The sequence below is a fragment of the Bombina bombina genome, chromosome 7 (assembly GCF_027579735.1).
Source record: "Bombina bombina isolate aBomBom1 chromosome 7, aBomBom1.pri, whole genome shotgun sequence".
Taxonomy (NCBI): Eukaryota; Metazoa; Chordata; class Amphibia; order Anura; family Bombinatoridae; genus Bombina; species Bombina bombina.
Window position 1 is genome coordinate 449,548,028 of NC_069505.1, and position 21,148 is coordinate 449,569,175.

The following is a 21,148-nucleotide window of genomic DNA, read 5'->3' on the forward strand; positions in this document are numbered from 1 at the left end:
CTCCTATATTTAAGAAAATGTTCCCCATTGTCGACCCCAGAAGGGACGCATGGCAAACGGTCCCTAAGGTTGAGGGGGCAGTTTCAACATTAGCCAAGCGCACAACTATTCCTATTGAGGACAGTTGCGCTTTCAAAGATCCTATGGATAAAAAATTGGAAGGATTGCTTAAAAAGATATTTGTTCAGCAAGGTTTCCTTCTTCAACCTATTTCGTGCATTATTCCTGTCACCACGGCAGCGTCTTTTTGGTTCGAGGAACTAGAAAATTCGCTCCAAAAGGAGACTCCATATGATGAAGTCATGGACAGAATTCACGCACTAAAGTTGTATAATTCCTTTATTTTGGATGCCGCTTTTCAATTGGCTAAGTTAGCGGCGAAAAATTCAGGTTTTGCAATAGTGGCGCACAGAACGCTTTGGCTAAAATCTTGGTCGGCGGATGTGTCGTCCAAAACAAAATTGCTTAATATTCCTTTCAAGGGTAAGACCCTTTTCGGGCCGGAATTGAAAGAGATTATTTCAGACATCACTGGAGGAAAGGGCCATGCCCTCCCACAGGATAGGCCTTTCAAGGCTAAGAACAAATCTAATTTTCGTTCCTTTCGCAATTTCAGGAACGGACCGACTCCTAACTCTGCAGCCTCTAGACAAGAGGGTAACGCTCCCCAGCCTAAACCAGCATGGAAACCATTGCAAAGCTGGAACAAGGGTAAACAGGCCAAGAAGCCTGCTGCTGCTACCAAGACAGCATGAAGGGGTAGCCCCCGATCCGGGACCGGATCTAGTAGGGGGCAGACTTTACCTCTTTGCTCAGGCTTGGGCAAGAGATGTTCCGGATCCCTGGGCACTAGAAATAGTCTCTCAGGGGTATCTTCTAGAGTTCAAGGAACTTCCTCCAAGGGGAAGGTTCCACATGTCTCGCTTATCTTCAGACCAGATAAAGAGACAGGCATTCTTACATTGCGTAGGAGACCTATTAAAGATGGGAGTGATACACCCAGTTCCAACAGCGGAACAAGTTCTGGGTTTTTACTCAAACCTGTTTGTAGTTCCCAAAAAAGAGGGAACTTTCAGGCCAATTCTGGATCTAAAAATTCAAAACAAATTCCTCAGAGTTCCATCATTCAAAATGGAAACCATTCGGACAATTTTACCAACAATCCAGGATGTTCAATATATGACTACCGTGGACTTAAAGGATGCATACCTGCATATTCCTATCCACAAAGATCATCATCAGTTCCTGAGGTTCGCCTTTCTGGACAAACATTTCCAGTTCATGGCTCTTCCATTCGGTTTAGCCATTGCTCCCAGAATTTTCACAAAGGGGCTAGGGTCCCTTCTAGCGGTTCTAAGACCGAGGGGCATTGCTGTAGCACCTTACCTAGACGACATTCTAATCCAAGCGTCGTCCCTTTCCAAAGCAAGGGCTCATACAGACATTGTTTTAGCCTTTCTCAGGTCTCACGGGTGGAAGGTGAACGTAGAAAAGAGTTCCCTGTCCCCGTCCACAAGGGTTCCCTTTCTGGGAACAATAATAGATTCTGTAGAAATGAAGATTTTCCTGACAGAGGTCAGAAAATTAAAGCTTCTAAACACTTGTTAAGTTCTTCAATCTATTCCTCAGCCTTCCATAGCTCAGTGCATGGAGGTAATAGGATTAATGGTTGCAGCAATGGACGTGGTTCCTTTTGCTCGAATTCATCTAAGACCATTACAACTGTGCATGCTCAAACAGTGGAATGGGGATTATGCAGACTTGTCTCCCCAGATTCAAGTAGACCAGGTAACCAGAGACTCACTCCGCTGGTGGTTGACTCAGGATCACCTGTCTCAGGGAATGAGTTTCCTCAGACCAGAGTGGGTCATCGTCACGACCGACGCCAGTCTCTTAGGCTGGGGCGCGGTCTGGGACTCCCTGAAAGCTCAGGGTCTTTGGTCTCGGGAAGAGTCTCTCCTCCCGATAAACATTTTGGAACTGAGAGCGATATTCAATGCGCTCCTGGCCTGGCCTCACCTAGCGAAGGCCAGATTCATAAGATTTCAGTCGGACAACATGACGACTGTAGCGTACATCAATCATCAGGGGGGAACAAAGAGTTCCTTGGCGATGAGAGAGGTATCCAAGATCATCAAATGGGCGGAGGATCACTCCTGCTACCTATCTGCAATTCACATCCCAGGAGTAGACAACTGGGAGGCGGATTATTTAAGTCGTCAGACTTTCCATCCGGGGGAGTGGGAACTCCACCCGGAGGTCTTTGCACAGTTAACTCAACTATGGGGCACTCCAGATATGGATCTGATGGCGTCTCGTCAGAACTCCAAGGTTCCTCGATACGGGTCCAGATCCAGGGATCCCAAGGCGACACTAGTGGATGCATTGGTGGCGCCTTGGTCGTTCAATCTAGCTTATGTGTTTCCACCGTTCCCTCTCCTTCCCAGGCTTGTAGCCAGGATCAAACAGGAGAAGGCCTCGGTGATTCTAATAGCTCCTGCATGGCCACGCAGGACTTGGTATGCAGACCTGGTGAATATGTCATCGGCTCCACCATGGAAGCTACCTTTGAGACAGGATCTTCTAGTACAAGGTCCATTCGAACATCCAAATCTAGTCTCTCTGCAACTGACTGCTTGGAAATTGAACGCTTGATTCTATCTAAGCGTGGGTTTTCAGATTCAGTTATAGATACTCTGGTTCAAGCCAGAAAACCTGTAACTAGGAAAATTTACCATAAGATATGGCAAAAATATATCCATTGGTGTGAATCCAAGGGATTCTCTTGGAGTAAAATTAAAATTCCTAGGATACTTTCCTTTCTCCAAGAGGGTTTGGATAAAGGTTTGTCAGCTAGTTCTTTAAAGGGACAGATATCTGCTCTGTCTGTTTTGTTACACAAACGTCTGGCAGCCGTGCCAGATGTTGTCAGGTATTGGAAGTGGCTGGAGTTTGCCGAATGGTTTGGACCTTTCAGACTTGGAGACGGCACAAACCTGACGAGATTTGATGTATGTATCCACGGTTCGCTGAAGATTTAGCCACCAGTAATTTCTTGTGATAAGTTCGCTAGTTTTGCGAATGCCTGAGTGGCCTGCTAGGGGAGAGTCGTGATGTTCTTGGAGTATCTTTTGCCGTAATGTGGTTGGTATGTAGATCTTGCCATGTACATGATTGATACCTCTGGAATCGCGGTGCTGTAGATCCTTGGAGAGGGTGGTATCTGCTTGTTGATGAGAACACAGTGTGGAAGAAGCAAGTCTTGAGATTCCCAAAAAATGTTGGGGATTTAAGATACTTGAGGGCTGTGTAGGCGAACTTGGACGCTGTAAGTGTCTAGAGAGTGAGTCTGCTTTCCCATTTTTGCTACCAGGTCGGTAAGTGATTAGGAAGTTGAATCTGGTGAAGAACAGACTCCAACGAGCTTGTCGGGCTGAGAGTGTTTTACAGGTCTGAAGGTATTCTAAGTTCCTATGGTCTGTGTAGATGAGAATCGGGAGGATGGTCCCTTCTAAGAGGTGTCTCCAATGTTCCAGGGCTGACTTAATGACCAGAAGTTCCTTCTCTCCGATAGCATAGTGTTGTTCAGCAGGCGTCATCAGCCTAGAGTAGAAGGCTACAGGATGTATGGGTTCAGTAGTAGATGTGCGTTGATATAGAATTGCCCCCAGAGCATACTCCGATGCGTCAACCTCCAAAATAAACTGGAGTTTTGTGTCCAGGAACCGAAGAATGGGAGCAGTGGTGAAACTACTTTTGAGGGAACAAAAAGCTTTCTCGGATTCTGGATTCCAAAGGAAGTGATTTCGTGAGCCAGTAAGAATACTGAGAGGCTTTGCAATCTTGGAAAATCCTTTGATGAACTTTCTATAAAAATTAGCAAATCCGAGGAACCGTTGGACATCTTTTTTGCAGCAGGGAGTAGGCCAGTTGAGGATAGCTTGAATTTTGTCATTTTCCATTTTTACCCCCAACGAGGAAATGTTGTAACCTAGGAAGGTTATCTCTTTAGAGTGGAACGAACACTTCTCCAACTTCGCATATAAGTGATGGGTCCTGAGTCTGCCTAAAACCCACCGAACATGTTTTTCATGTTCTTCCATGGAGTTAGAGTAGATGAGGATGTCGTCTAAATAGATAACGACGCATACGTCCAATAGATCCCTGAAGATATCGTTGATGAAGTATTGAAACGTAGCAGGTGCGTTGCAAAGCCCGAAAGGCATCACCAAATACTCATAAAGTCCGTATCTTGTGCGGAAAGCGGTGAGCCACTCATCCCCTTCCCTGATCCTGATTAAGTTGTACGCCCCTCTGAGGTCTAGCTTGGTGTAAACAGTTGCCTTACTGAGGCGTTCCACTAGTTCTGAGATCAATGGAAGGGGGTACCTGTTCTTCTTGGTCCTCCTATTCAACTCACGGTAGTCGATTATAGGCCGTAAGGAGTTGTCTTTATTCTTCACAAAAAACATCCCGGCACCTGCCGGAGAAGTAGAGGGACGGATGAAACCCTTCTTCAGATTTTCATCCAGGTAACCTTTTAAGTGATCCAGTTCAGGCTGCGAGAGCGGATAGATGTGTCCATAGGGAATGTTTGACCCAGGTAGCAATTCGATAGGACAATCATATATCCTATGTGGAGGCAAGGATTCTGCCTGCTTTTTGTCAAAGACATCCTGGAAATCTTGGTATTCAGGTGGAATTGTTGGGGTTGATATGTGTAGTATATTCTGTTGGGGGTAGCAGGTATCCCTGCAGTATGCAGAATCCAGGTTCACTTGTAAAGTCTGCCAACAGATTGAGGGCTGATGTTGTTGTAGCCATGAGAGACCCAATACTAGAGGGAACAAAGGAGATGGAATAACATCAAAGCATATTAACTCAGTATGTCCCTTACCAATTGTGACTTTAAGTGGAACGGTGTGGTGTGTGATAGGACCAGAGCTCACCAGGGTACCATCAATGACACGTATAGAGACGGGTACTGCTTTCACACACAATGGAATTTTATTTTTATTTACAAGAGACAGGTCAATGAAATTTGCATATGCTCCGGAATCAATGATTGCTTCCGCTTGAAGGGCCTGGAGGTCCCACTGCAATGATAAGGGGAGAGTACAGTAAGCAACATCAATCACCTTGTTCGTTAAACAATTTCTAGTGACAGCTAACTTACTTCTTTTCTGACGTTGTAGCAGGGGACAATTTTTTACTGGATGAGTAGGAGATGCACAATACATACAGAGATCATTCTGCTGTCGGCGGTGTCTTTCTTCGAGTGTGAGTGGGCCTTTAGTAAAGCCAATCTCCATGGGAACAGTAGTTTCTTTTAATCCATGGGATGTTGAAGAGGATCTCAAAGGTCCATCTGACTGTTGGCGTTCAGAGCGTCTCTCTCTAATCCTGCGATCAATCTGTATGGAGAGGTTCATGATACCTTCCAAGGTATTGGGCAATTCAGTACGTGATAGTTCGTCCTTCAGGATATCAGATAGTCCCAAACGGTACTGATTTCGTAGAGCAACCTCACTCCATTCAGAGTCTTTGATGTAAAGCTTAAATTCTGAGAGGTATTCCTCTACTGGACGTCTGCCCTGTCTGAGAGAATGCATCTTGGCTTCTGCCGTGAGCTGTTTTTGGGTATCTTCATAGAGCAAGCTCATTTGTGTGAAAAAATCACTCAGGGAAGTGAGGGTCGGATCGTTATTTTCAAATAGATTGTCTGCCCAAATCCTAGCTTCACCAGACAAGAAGGATATTACAGTCATAACCTTTAGTCTCTCAGTTTGGTATGTCCTTGGGCGCATCTGAAACAAAAGATAACAGGCGTTCCTGAATTGCCTGAAACTCTTCCTGTCACCTGAGAATCTTTCAGGTAGGCAGACCTGAGGTTCTGGTGTATTATCCCTTAAGGCTGCCCTCAGGTTGTCATTTTGCAATTGGAGCTCTCTGAATGCCTGTGATAATTGATCCACACGTTGTGTGAGGTTATAGACCACGTTGGGGAGGTCTGCTGGATCCATTAATTCTGAGGCCAATTAATATGTCAGGTACTGGGGAGGAATTGTTCCTTATATATTGGATCACAACTGCAAACCCTGTGTTAGGCAGAAGTGCAAGGTTGCTTATGAATAGACCCCTGTTAACTTGTTACAGGAGTAGGTATTGGAAGTCCATTTAATCTGTAATAAGCAAGGAAGGTGCGGTTCTGATATAGAGTGGTTTAATAAAGTTCCTTTTGTAGTTAGTAATTGCTCTTAGTATGTGTGTAAGGTCTCACAAGCTGTAAGGCATTAACATCTGAGGTGTAGCAAGTCAGAGCTGTTTAACTCCGGAGGGAGAAGTGCTTCGTAGCTGCAGCAGCAGCGGCTGTAAGGGTGTGCGCTGACTGACCAATCAGGACGCTGGAACAGCTGACAGGCACAGAGGACGCTGAGCGTACACCGGAGAGAAACGAACAGGAGCGGTAAAGTTTGTAATCGTTTGGTAGCAGGCAAGCCGAAAGTAATAGTTCTGTTCAGCGGATACACTGCTTCAAACCAGCGGCTTTGGTGAAAGTTCCGGTTGTCTGGATTACAGAGGTAGTAGTTGCAGAAAGCGTGGATTGTAAGGTGCTTGCTTGGATGTTAGCAGGGATGGTTAGAATCTTGTGGAGTATCCTTAAGATAGATGGTATTGTATGTCAGGCACAACACGTAGTGCAGATAGGATAATCCAGAAAGTAGCAATTTTAGCTTTAGCCAGGAGAAAGAGTATCTGTGTCAAGCTAACTTGGTCAGTAACTCAAACTGATTAATTGGCAGGTGGAAGGGGGAGGAGTAGCCTTATGTAAGGTTTGCTTAAAGGTACATGCATCTGACAGGTACCTGACAGATGTACAGGCATTTGTACAGGCGTTAGTTCGAATCAAGCCTGTCTACAGACCCATGACTCCTCCTTGGAGTCTAAATTTAGTTCTTTCAGTTCTTCAGGGGGTTCCGTTTGAACCCATGCATTCCATAGATATTAAGTTACTATCTTGGAAAGTTTTGTTTTTGGTTGCTATTTCTTCTGCTAGAAGAGTTTCTGAATTATCTGCTTTGCAGTGTACTTCTCCCTATCTGGTGTTCCATACAGATAAGGTAGTTTTACGTACCAAGCCTGGTTTTCTTCCAAAAGTGGTTTCCAACAGGAATATTAACCAGGAAATAGTTGTTCCTTCTCTGTGTCCGAATCCAGTTTCAAAGAAGGAACGTTTGTTACACAACCTAGATGTGGTCCGTGCTTTAAAATTCTATTTAGAAGCAACAAAGGATTTCAGACAGACATCATCCTTGTTTGTCGTTTATTCTGGTAAGAGGAGAGGGCAGAAAGCTACTGCTACCTCTCTTTCTTTTTGGCTGAAAAGCATAATCCGATTGGCTTATGAGACTGCCGGACGGCAGCCTCCTGAACGAATTACAGCTCACTCTACTAGAGCTGTGGCTTCCACATGGGCCTTCAAGAACGAGGCTTCTGTTGATCAGATCTGTAAGGCAGCGACTTGGTCTTCTCTGCATACTTTTGCCAAATTTTACAAATTCGATACTTATGCTTCTTCGGAGGCTGTTTTTGGGAGAAAGGTTTTGCAAGCCGTGGTGCCTTCCGTTTAGGTAACCTGACTTGCTCCCTCCCTTCATCCGTGTCCTAAAGCTTTGGTATTGGTTCCCACAAGTAAGGATGAAGCCGTGGACCGGACACACCAATGTAGGAGAAAACAGAATTTATGTTTACCTGATAAATTTCTTTCTCCTACGGTGTGTCCGGTCCACGGCCCGCCCTGGCTTTTAGTCAGGTTTAAAAAATTTTATTCCATACACTACAGTCACCACGGCACCCTATAGTTTCTCCTTTTTCTCCTAACCGTCGGTCGAATGACTGGGGGGCGGAGCCAGAGGGGGGGCTATATGGACAGCTCTTGCTGTGTGCTCTCTTTGCCATTTCCTGTAGGGGAAGAGAATATCCCACAAGTAAGGATGAAGCCGTGGACCGGACACACCGTAGGAGAAAGAAATTTATCAGGTAAACATAAATTCTGTTTTTCGTTTTTTCCATATTCACTTCCATTGCCCATGACTTACAGTATGTCTGTAGTAGGTCTAGTTTTTCTTGCAAACCCACTGCTGTGGGGGACAGGATGAGCAGGTTATCTGCATATAAGGGACAATGCTTGTGTCACTATTTGTGAGGTGACACCAGAATTTGTACACCCGTTTTTGCATTGGTAGCAACAATGGGAATCTTCCCAGCTCTGCTCTGCACCCATTGTTAGGGGCGCTTCTGTGTACCCGCAGTGAATATTTACAGAATTGGAGATGTGCAATTTCAATGAGAGTTTTGTCCCATTCTCGGTAGTTCTGGGTCAGTGTTGGGCCCCAGACCTCACAGCCATACAGCAGGATTGGTACAATGGTGCTTTCAAATACCTTAAGTAACAGTTCTGTAGGAGGGTCTAGACTGGCAAGCAGTCTTCTTGCAGTGTTTTGATGACCAGTTTAAAGCTTCCTGATGCACTCAGTGTAAGCCCAAGATAGGTATAATTTAATGAATGCTCTACCTCTTTAGAGAAAAATAGGAATTTGAGTTTTTGCTGGAGATTTTTGGGCTTTTTCTGGAAAATCATGATTTTCGTTTTTTCCATATTCACTTCCATTGCCCATGACTTACAGTATGTCTGCAGTAGGTCTAGTTTTTCTTGCAAACCCACTGCTGTGGGGGACAGGATGAGCAGGACATCTGCATATAAGAGACAATGGATTTCCTTCCCATTCAGGGATATACCTGGTGCTGTGCATTTCTCCAGTACTGTGGGCAGATCATTAATGTACAGGTTGAATAATGTGGGGCTGAGGCTGCATCCTTGTCTGACACCTCTCTTTTGTTCAGAGCTCTTTGTTTGTAGTTTGTTTATTTTTACTTTATATTTGAGGGATGAATACATGGTCTTCATTATGTCATATGTCTTCCCACCAATTCCACTTTGCAGCAGTTTCATGTATAGGCCTGGGTGCCAGATTGAGTCAAATGCTTTTTTGAAGTCCACATAACATGCAAACACCTTCCCTGATGGTGAGCTTTTCACATACTTGTTAGTGATAGCTTGTAATGTGAAGATGTGGTCTGTGGTTCTTTGTTTAGGGAGGAAACCTGTCTGACTCATGTGCAGGGTTCTGCTGTCTATTCGAAATTTTAATATTCTCTGGTTCAGGATTGTGCAGAAGACTTTGCTCACATTGCTGTTTACACAGACTCCCCTGTAGTTATTTGGGTCAGTTAGATCCCCATGTTTGTGGATTGGGGTAACCAGACCTTCTGTCCATGTTTCTGGGAAGTGCCCTGATTGTAAGATAATATTAAACAGTTTTTTGAGAGCCTCTTGGAGCTGTGGGCTGCTGTGAATCAGCATCTCATTTAGTATTTGGTCAGATCCACAAGCTTTTCTTGGTTTTAATGACTTTATGCCTTCTGCAACTTCCTGTAGTGTGAAGGGGAAGTCTAGAGGCGTTTGATAGTTCTTTATTACATTTTGTAAATTAAACAGTTTTTCACAAGTTTCTTTTTGTGACGTATTGATCTTATTAGGTTCTAGATCTTTGTATAATGTTTGAAAATAATCTGTCCATATGTCACCATCTTGGATTGGAATATGCCCAGTGGCTTTTGATGTGAATTTTTTCCACAAGCTCCAAAAGGAATTATTATCTGTTGATTCTTGAATTAGGGAGAGTGTTTTATTTAGGTGGTTTATTTTCTTGCTTTTTAGGGTAGTTTTGTAGTCTTTTAGTTTACGGTTATATGTGCACCTCAGATCCTCTCGCAGTGGTTCTCTGTGTTTAAGGCTTGATAATTTTCTCACCTCAAGTCTTAACGCTGCACATTCTTTATCAAACCAATCATTTTTATTGTTATTTTTCCTTTGTCTTTTGTCTGACAGTTTAAGGGATTTGTTTGCTGCTCTATGGAGAATAGTTGTTAAATCATTTGTTGCTTTATTTGTGTCATATGGAGTATAACTGTAGCTTCTATTAATGAAAGCATTAATTTGATTAGTTATCTCCTCCGTTTCCAAGCTGTTCATAAAGATTTCCTTACTTTGTTGGGACCACAGGTAATTAGGGGGCATTCTGTACAGACGTTTCCTGGATTTCCATGTTGGGATTTTCTTTGAACTATTGATGTGTATGACAATTTGGTTATGGTCTGAGGTAGGACTGGGGACTTACGATCAGCGAACTGATCTTTCTGATGTCTAGGTCAGTTATCACATAGTCAATGACACTTTTACCACTTGATGAGTTAAATGTAAAACTTCCCAGCCTGTCTCAAGTTACTCTTCCATTTACAATGTACAGACCTAATCTTTTACAAACATCAAGGAGTTTTTTTTCCCATGTGTGTTCATTATTTTATCATAGCTGTTTCTTTGAGTGTCCATAAGGGTGTCAACATTTGTACTCTTTCCAAATATATGTTTATTTCCTTGGCTGAGGGTATAGTCCCTTGCATTGCTTGTGCGAGCATTCATGTCTCCGATTAACATAATTTGTCCTTTTGTTTGAAAGTTTGAGATCTCCCCCTGCAGTGTATTGAAGTATTCTGGGTCATAATATGGGTGATTCCCGTGGTGGAATGTATATGGCACAGAGGTAGAGATTGTGAGATGTCTGTACAAGGTTCTTTGATATTTGTATCCACAGATGTGTTGCACCTTTCTTCACTGGGGTGATAAATGGTTTGAGACTCTCTTTGTACCACACTAATAAGCCCCCTGAGAGTCTCCCTCCTTTCCTATTTTTTGTTGTTGCAGGAATTATTAACTCTTTATAGTCCATAGGGCAAGATGATGCTGTGCTTCTATCTTGCCATGTCTCCTGTAACAAGATAATATCATGATTTCTTATATTTTGTTGAAAATCAGGATCTCTGATTTTGTCTCCAAAGGTGGAGGAAGTGAGCCCTTGTATGTTCCAGTTGCTAATTGTGAGACTGTTCATCTTGTGTTCAGTCTATAGTGTGCTAATTAAGCTTTCAGGCTGTGAGAATTAAGGTTTGTTTGTTGTTTGTTTTCCCTCTTGCAGTTAATTTGTGATATTCTGGTTTGTTTCTAAAGCTTTTCATATAGTGCATGGATTAGTTCTCGAATTTCCCTAAGTTCTGAGTCTGCCTACGTATTTTGCCTTTTATTTCTTTGGAAGTCTCTGTAGTGGACACTGTATTGGCTGTTGTTAGGAGCCTGTAGGTTCTCCCTGTACCGTCCATTTGAGGGTATCAATGATCTTTTACTTTTATTCCATGTATGTGAGTACCCACTCCAATGTGTAGTTGTTCTATCCCTGTTATTATCGGGGGGTGTCTCTCTAAATGGGAAGTGAGTATGTTGTGCTCCAGTGTTGTATCTTTTAGATTTTTGGCAAACTTACGTACCCCCCGTTTGTTCAGATGTACTTGATCATATAGGTGTGTAAAGTTAATGTTGTGGTGTTGGGCCACCATTATGTTTGGGGTTTGAGCAAAAGCCTTTAGCTGCATATTGATGTTTTGGACAATATCACTGTGTATGTCACTCCTTGGTAATAGGCTAGAAAGGATGATTTTTGTTAGTGGGAATTTATTTCTTGTGATAGTTATCAGGTCTTCCATTGCATTAATATATTTCTCTGGATCTTGCAGTTCATTTGAGCCAGTGTGGATGATTATATATTTTGGGTTATTAAAATTTGGGTTTAGAATTCTCTTTTGCTTTTTCCATGTTTACACATTTGTACTGGAGAACTCTCCTACCAGGGAAGAGGCGCTTTCCATCTAGGTATTTGCCATTTGAGTCCATTAAGATGAGAACATCTGTTTCAGGGGTTTGCCTTGTGTGCTCTTCTGGTTTATTTTTTGAAAGATTCTGTAGTGGTTTCTCAGGGATTTCCTTAGTGGCCCCCAGTACACTGGCCAGCTGCTCTGCTTGGTTTTCTGCTCTGACCTGGGCTGTAGTCTGTTGTTGCTTGGCAGGGGGCTGTGTCTGGTCTTTGGGTGGTTTCTCTTGAGCAGACTGGGTCCCTGCTTGTGGTTCTTTCTGCCTTGTTTCTCCCAAGGTCACTGTCGCTGGGTTATGTACTATTTTGTTCTTTTGAAAGTTTGTTGTTGGTCTATGTGGAGCTATGTATTGATTGTTTGGGTGATTTTCCTGATGGCGTTTCAGTTCTTCCTTGGATTTCTTGAGATCACATTTTAATCTTTCATTGTCAATAATTAGATCAGAGATTTGTGATCTGATTTCCTGGATTTCCTGTTTGTGCTCCTGCTTGATGGTCATGAGCTCTTCCTTTACCCATTCTAAGTGATCTTTTTGTACAAGGTCTTTTTTGTTGATTCACGGAACTCTGCAAAGTCTCTTTCTAGTGAGGCCAAACAGTCCCTTAGAGCTTTGTCAGTTATGGGTGAGTGTTTCACTGTTTTATTCTGTTTCTCTATCGTGATACTCTTGTATTTACTGTTGATACAATATCTGATGAGGTTTTATTTAGTTCTTCTTCCCTAATAGCGAGTTCTCTATTTACCAAGCTTTTCTGTTTCAGTGTTTTAAACTGTGTTTCAAATAAATCCAGGCAGGATTCACTTCCTTGTATCATTACTGTGCCGTTGTTATGCATATTTATTGTATAAAGCGTATTTTCACAGTCTTCTCCATCATATAAAATGATCTGTCTTCCGTTCCCATTTCCCTTTTTTTGAATGTTAATAAAGTTTTCCCGTAAGGTTTGGTGCCAGGTATCTTTTTGCTCTGTATGAAATAATAAGTTGGTTTTGTGCTTTTTTGGTCTCTATAAGAATAATCAGCGATAAGTAGTTCAGGGTTGTTAAGGATGTTTTCTTTAAATCCTTTTGCTCTAGTTTTGAGGTCCTCTGGGTATATAATTTCATAGCATTCCTGGCCACTTGGTACAAGGTAATCCAGGGTCTTGCTGTTCCCGGGGTTCATTTTCTGTGCAGTATTATTGCTTAGATATTCAAAATATATATTTGTTCAATCCAAAGTAAAAGTGATATAAACCAGCTATGATATCCAAAAAGATTGTATTCCGGTAACCTTTAGATCTTGTTAGTATTTAATTTGCATTCTAAGTAGTAGAAGACTCGTTTCCATGCATTAAAAGGATGTGATGCTTCTCTTGTCCCAGGGTATAGAGGTGGTAGTAGTATTTAGTTGAGACTTTTACTTTCTCTATGAGTAAATTCCAGGTTTTCCAAGTAGAAGTAGAATTGTATTGTATAATATCCAGTAAAAATTCTGAAAGTTACCTTAATTCTCACAGCCTGTAGCTTAGAAGTTCAGCAGCATCTTGTTTTCATCGTCAAATTTATAATCCTGTATTATCTCCAAAAAATTGTATTCCAAAGTCTATCTGTGCTCTAGTATAGCTCCTTGAGATGCTGATTCACATCACACAGCAGCATTCACTGGCTGAGCAGAGAGGTGACACTGCTGGGGAATGTGACATTTTACAGTGTCAGGGCACAGTGACTCCCTTTACTGACCCATCTGACCCTGTGTGTATTTCCTACCTTCTGTCTGTGTCTCTGCATGTTCTCAGTAACATTATCACACAGCAGCAGTCACCGGCTGAGCGGAAAGGTGACACTGCTGGGGAATGTGACATTATACAGTGTCAGGGCACAGTGACTCCCTTTACTGACCCATCTGACCCTGTGTGTATTTCCTACCTCCTGTCTGTGTCTCTGCATGTTCTCAGTAACATTATCACACAGCAGCACTCACCGGCTGAGCAGAGAGGTGACACTGCTGGGGAATGTGACATTATACAGTGTCAGGGCACTGTGACTCCCTTTACTGACCCTGTATGTATTTCCTACCTTCTATCTGTGTCTCTGCATGTTCTCAGTAACATTATCACACAGCAGCATTCATCGGCTGAGCGGAGAGGTGACACTGCTGGGGAATGTGACATTATACTGTGTCAGGGCACAGTGACTCCCTTTACTGACCTATCTGACCCTGTATATATTTCCTACCTTCTGTCTGTGTCTCTGCATGTTCTCAGTAACATTATCACACAGCAGCACTCACCGGCTGAGCGGTGAGGTGACTTCTGGGGAATGTGACATTATACTGTGTCAGGGCACAGTGACTCCCTTTACTGACCAATCGGACCCTGTGTGTATTTCCTACCTTCTGTCTGTGTCTCTGCATGTTCTCAGTAACATTATCACACAGCAGCATTCACCGGCTGAGCGGAGAGGTGGCACTACTGGGGAATGTGATATTATACAGTGTCAGGGCACAGCGACTCCCTTTACTGACCTATCTGACCCTGTATATATTTCCTACCTTCTGTCTGTGTCTCTGCATGTTCTCAGTAACATTATCACACAGCAGCATTCACCGGCTGAGCGGAGAGGTGGCACTACTGGGGAATGTGACATTATACAATAAAGATTATAAGATCTAAGGAGCGCCTCAAAATGGTTGAAGGATAATAAAATAGTGTTCAATGTTGGTATTGCGTATATCTAAAAGATTGTGATGTATAATTGTAACAAATCGTTTATTTTACAATACAATTATAGCTAAAATATTTGACCAGTTTTACAAAATCTTAACATAAAAACATTCATGGATCCATGTAATGAAAAATAAGAGCACACACAAAATATTAATAGTTAAAATGAAAACATACATAAAATCGCATATGCGAATAAAAACCAGTCTGAGGTTGACTAGATACAATTTATCCCTTCTAAGGTAAAGAGAGAGATATATATAAAAAAGAGAGAGATCAATTAATTGGTCTCTCACAGAAAAAGACAAAGTGTTAGAAAAAATAATAAATAAATGTGTGTATATCCACACAAATGTGGTGAAAATCCCTAGTGATAAAGGTTATGTTTCCAAGTCCCTCTGCGGTGACCAAATCCAAAACAAACTTCCAAATAATCCAATATGAATGATGAGTGGTAAATAGTGTTTACAAAATCTGGCAACAGTGTGTCCAAAATAGGAAACCGTGAAATGTGGAACAATGAAAAAATAAAAATGTAACAAATATGAAAAATATATAAAAAATTGGTGAAAAAATATAAAAATAAAATGTGATATTCCAGAAGCAAAAAAGTCAATAATATATAGTGTAGTACTATATGATAAAATCCATATACCAAAACGTATGTTAAATCAAAAATAGAACAAACATTCCCAGTAAAACCTGTGGAATACAAGAAAACAAAATAGTGCAAAATTGCTTTTAAACCTTAGACATATATGAAATGAGGCTTACCATAAATAGCCAACGCGTTTCGGCCCTTCCTTAGGCCTTTTTCAAGGGCACAGTGACTCCCTTTACTGACCCATCTGACCCTGTGTGTATTTCCTACCTTCTGTCTGTGTCTCTGCATGTTCTCAGTAACATTATCACACAGCAGCACTCACCGGCTGAGCAGAGAGGTGACACTGCTTGGTAATGTGACAATATACAGTGTCAGGGCACAGTGACTCCCTTTACTGACCCATCTGACCCTGTGTGTATTTCCTACCTTCTGTCTGTGTCTCTGCATGTTCTCAGTAACATTATCACACAGCAGCACTCACCGGCTGAGCGGAGAGGTGACACTGCTGGGGAATGTGACATTATAAAGTGTCAGGGCACAGTGACTCCCTTTACTGACCCTGTGTGTATGTCCTACCCTTCTGTCTGTGTCTCTGCATGTTCTCAGTAACATTATCACACAGCAGCATTCATAGGCTGAGCGGAGAGGTGACACTGCTGGGGAATGTGACATTATACAGTGTCAGGGCACAGTGACTCCCTTTACTGACCCTGTGTGTATTTCCTACCTTCTGTCTGTGTCTCTGCATGTTCTCAGTAACATTATCACACAGCAGCATTAACCAGCTGAGCAGAGAGGTGACACTGCTGGGGAATGTGACATTATACAGTGTCAGGGCACAGTGACTCCCTTTACTGACCCTGTGTGTATTTCCTACCTTCTGTCTGTGTCTCTGCATGTTCTCAGTAACATTATAACACAGTAGCATTCACCGGCTGAGCGGAGAGGTGACACTGCTGGGTAATGTGACATTATACAGTGTCAGGGAACAGTGACTCCCTTTACTGACCCATCTGACCCTGTGTGTATTTCCTACCTTCTGTCTGTGTCTCTGCATGTTCTCAGTAACATTATCACACAGCAGCACTCACCGGCTGAGCGGAGAGGTGACACTGCTGGGGAATGTGACATTATACAGTGTCAGGGCACTGTGACTCCCTTTACTGACCCTGTGTGTATTTCCTACCTTCTGTCCCTGTGTCTCTGCATGTTCTCAGTAACATTATCACACAGCAGCAGTCACCGGCTGAGCGGAGAAGTGACACTGCTGGGTAATGTGACATTATACAGTGTCAGGGCACGGTGACTCCCTTTACTGACCCATCTGACCCTGTGTGTATTTCCTACCTTCTGTCTGTGTCTCTGCATGTTCTCAGTAACATTATCACACAGCAGCATTCACCGGCTGAGCGGAGAGGTGACACTGCTGGGGAATGTGACATTATACAGTGTCAGGGCACAGTGACTCCCTTTACTGACCCTGTGTGTATTTCCTACCTTCTGTCTGTGTCTCTGCATGTTCTCAGTAACATTATCACACAGCAGCAGTCACTGGCTGAGCGGAGAGGTGACACTGCTGGGTAATGTGACATTATACAGTGTCAAGGCACAGTGACTCCCTTTACTGACCCATCTGACCCTGTGTGTATTTCCTACCTTCTGTCTGTGTCTCTGCATGTTCTCAGTAACATTATCACACAGCAGCAGTCACTGGCTGAGCGGAGAGGTGACACTGCTGAGTAATGTGACATTATACAGTGTCAGGGCACAGTGACTCCCTTTACTGACCCATCTGACCCTGTGTGTATTTCCTACCTTCTGTCTGTGTCTCTGCATGTTCTCAGTAACATTATCACACAGCAGCAGTCACTGGCTGAGCGGAGAGGTGACACTGCTGGGTAATGTGACATTATACAGTGTCAAGGCACAGTGACTCCCTTTACTGACCCATCTGACCCTGTGTGTATTTCCTACCTTCTGTCTGTGTCTCTGCATGTTCTCAGTAACATTATCACACAGCAGCAGTCACTGGCTGAGCGGAGAGGTGACACTGCTGAGTAATGTGACATTATACAGTGTCAGGGCACAGTGACTCCCTTTACTGACCCATCTGACCCTGTGTGTATTTCCTACCTTCTGTCTGTGTCTCTGCATGTTCTCAGTAACATTATCACACAGCAGCAGTCACAGGCTGAGCGGAGAGGTGACACTGCTGGGGTATGTGACATTATAAAGTGTCAGGGCACTGTGACTCCCTTTACTGACCCTGTGTGTATTTCCTACCTTCTGTCTGTGTCTCTGCATGTTCTCAGTAACATTATCACACAGCAGCAGTCACCGGCTGAGCGGAGAGGTGACACTGCTGGGGAATGTGACATTATACAGTGTCAGGGCACAGTGACTCCCTTTACTGACCCATCTGACCCTGTGTGTATTTCCTACCTTCTGTCTGTGTCTCTGCATGTTCTCAGTAACATTATCACAGAGCAGCACTCACCGGCTGAGCGGAGAGGTGACACTGCTGGGGAATGTGACATTATAAAGTGTCAGGGCACAGTGACTCCCTTTACTGACCCATCTGACCCTGTGTGTATTTCCTACCTTCTGTCTGTGTCTCTGCATGTTCTCAGTAACATTATCACACAGCAGTACTCACTGGCTGAGCGGAGAGGTGACACTGCTAGGGAATGTGACATTAAACAGTGTCAGGGCACAGTGACTCCCTTTACTGACCCATCTGACCCTGTGTGTATTTCCTACATTCTGTCTGTGTCTCTGCATGTTCTCAGTAACATTATAACACAGTAGCATTCACCGGCTGAGCGGAGAGGTGACACTGCTGGGTAATGTGACATTATACAGTGTCAGGGAACAGTGACTCCCTTTACTGACCCATCTGACCCTGTGTGTATTTCCTACCTTCTGTCTGTGTCTCTGCATGTTCTCAGTAACATTATCACACAGCAGCAGTCACCGGCTGAGCAGAGAGGTGACACTGCTGGGGAATGTGACATTATACAGTGTCAGGGCACAGTGACTCCCTTTACTGACCCTGTGTGTATTTCCTACCTTCTGTCTGTGTCTCTGCATGTTCTCAGTAACATTATCACACAGCAGCAGTCACCGGCTGAGCGGAGAGGTGACACTGCTGGGGAATGTGACATTATACAGTGTCAGGGCACAGTGACTCCCTTTACTGACCCATCTGACCCTGTGTGTATTTCCTACCTTCTGTCTGTGTCTCTGCATGTTCTCAGTAACATTATCACAGAGCAGCACTCACCGGCTGAGCGGAGAGGTGACACTGCTGGGGAATGTGACATTATAAAGTGTCAGGGCACAGTGACTCCCTTTACTGACCCATCTGACCCTGTGTGTATTTCCTACCTTCTGTCTGTGTCTCTGCATGTTCTCAGTAACATTATCACACAGCAGTACTCACTGGCTGAGCGGAGAGGTGACACTGCTAGGGAATGTGACATTAAACAGTGTCAGGGCACAGTGACTCCCTTTACTGACCCATCTGACCCTGTGTGTATTTCCTACATTCTGTCTGTGTCTCTGCATGTTCTCAGTAACATTATAACACAGTAGCATTCACCGGCTGAGCGGAGAGGTGACACTGCTGGGTAATGTGACATTATACAGTGTCAGGGAACAGTGACTCCCTTTACTGACCCATCTGACCCTGTGTGTATTTCCTACCTTCTGTCTGTGTCTCTGCATGTTCTCAGTAACATTATCACACAGCAGCAGTCACCGGCTGAGCAGAGAGGTGACACTGCTGGGGAATGTGACATTATACAGTGTCAGGGCACAGTGACTCCCTTTACTGACCCATCTGACCCTGTGTGTATTTCCTACCTTCTGTCTGTGTCTCTGCATGTTCTCAGTAACATTATCACAGAGCAGCACTCACCGGCTGAGCGGAGAGGTGACACTGCTGGGGAATGTGACATTATAAAGTGTCAGGGCACAGTGACTCCCTTTACTGACCCATCTGACCCTGTGTGTATTTCCTACCTTCTGTCTGTGTCTCTGCATGTTCTCAGTAACATTATCACACAGCAGTACTCACTGGCTGAGCGGAGAGGTGACACTGCTAGGGAATGTGACATTAAACAGTGTCAGGGCACAGTGACTCCCTTTACTGACCCATCTGACCCTGTGTGTATTTCCTACATTCTGTCTGTGTCTCTGCATGTTCTCAGTAACATTATAACACAGTAGCATTCACCGGCTGAGCGGAGAGGTGACACTGCTGGGTAATGTGACATTATACAGTGTCAGGGAACAGTGACTCCCTTTACTGACCCATCTGACCCTGTGTGTATTTCCTACCTTCTGTCTGTGTCTCTGCATGTTCTCAGTAACATTATCACACAGCAGCAGTCACCGGCTGAGCAGAGAGGTGACACTGCTGGGGAATGTGACATTATACAGTGTCAGGGCACAGTGACTCCCTTTACTGACCCTGTGTGTATTTCCTACCTTCTGTCTATGTCTCTGCATGTTCTCAGTAACATTATCACACAGCAGCATTCACCGGCTGAGCGGAGAGGTTACACTGCTGGGGAATGTGACATTATACAGTGTCAGGACACAGTGACTCCCTTTACTGACCCTGTGTGTATTTCCTACCTTCTGTCTGTGTCTCTGCATGTTCTCAGTAACATTATCACACAGCAGCAGTCACTGGCTGAGCGGAGAGGTGACACTGCTGGGTAATGTGACATTATACAGTGTCAGGGCACAGTGACTCCCTTTACTGACCCATCTGACCCTGTGTGTATTTCCTACCTTCTGTCTGTGTCTCTGCATGTTCTCAGTAACATTATCACACAGCAGCATTCACCGGCTGAGCGGAGAGGTGACACTGCTGGGGAATGTGACATTATACAGTGTCAGGGCACAGTGACTCCCTTTACTGACCCTGTGTGTATTTCCTATCTTCTGTCTGTGTCTCTGCATGTTCTCAGTAACATTATCACACAGCAGCATTCACCGGCTGAGCGGAGAGGTGACACTGCTGGGTAATGTGACATTATACAGTGTCAGGGCACAGTGACTCCCTTTACTGACCCATCTGACCCTGTGTGTATTTCCTACCTTCTGTCTGTGTCTCTGCATGTTCTCAGTAACATTATCACACAGCAGCATTCACCGGCTGAGCGGAGAGGTGACACTGCTGGGGAATGTGACATTATACAGTGTCAGGGCACAGTGACTCCCTTTACTGACCCATCTGACCCTGTGTGTATTTCCTACCTTCTGTCTGTGTCTCTGCATGTTCTCAGTAACATTATCACACAGCAGCATTCACCGGCTGAGCGGAGAGGTGACACTGCTGGGGAATGTGACATTATACAGTGTCAGGGCACAGTGACTCCCTTTACTGACCCTGTGTGTATTTCCTACCTTCTGTCTGTGTCTCTGCATGTTCTCAGTAACATTATCACACAGCAGCATTCACCGGCTGAGCGGAGAGGTGACACTGCTGGGGAATGTGACATTATACAGTGTCATGGCACAGTGACTCCCTTTACTGACCCATCTGACCCTGTGTGTATTTCCTACCTTCTGTCTGTGTCTCTGCGTGTTCTCAGTAACATTATCACACAGCAGCATTCACCGGCTGAGCGGAGAGGTGACACTGCTGGGGAATGTGACATTATACAGTGTCAGGGCACAGTGACTCCCTTTACTGACCCATCTGACCCTGTGTGTATTTCCTACCTTCTGTCTGTGTCTCTGCATGTTCTCAGTAACATTATCGCACAGCAGCACTCACCGGCTGAGTGGAGAGGTGACACTGCTGGATAATGTGACATTATACAGTGTCAGGGCACAGTGACTCCCTTTACTGACCCTGTGTGTATTTCCTACCTTCTGTCTGTGTCTCTGCATGTTCTCAGTAACATTATCACACAGCAGCAGTCACTGTCTGAGCGGAGAGGTGACACTGCTGGGTAATGTGACATTATACAGTGTCAGGGCACAGTGACTCCCTTTACTT

At 44.0% G+C, this 21,148-nt stretch overlaps 1 protein-coding gene across 1 annotated transcript in view; it reads left to right on the forward strand.

Moving 5' to 3' along the window:
• Positions 1–21,148, forward strand: part of LOC128666683 (gastrula zinc finger protein XlCGF48.2-like) — a 150,792-nt gene that overhangs the window by 32,109 nt on the left and 97,535 nt on the right. The window lies entirely within an intron of this gene.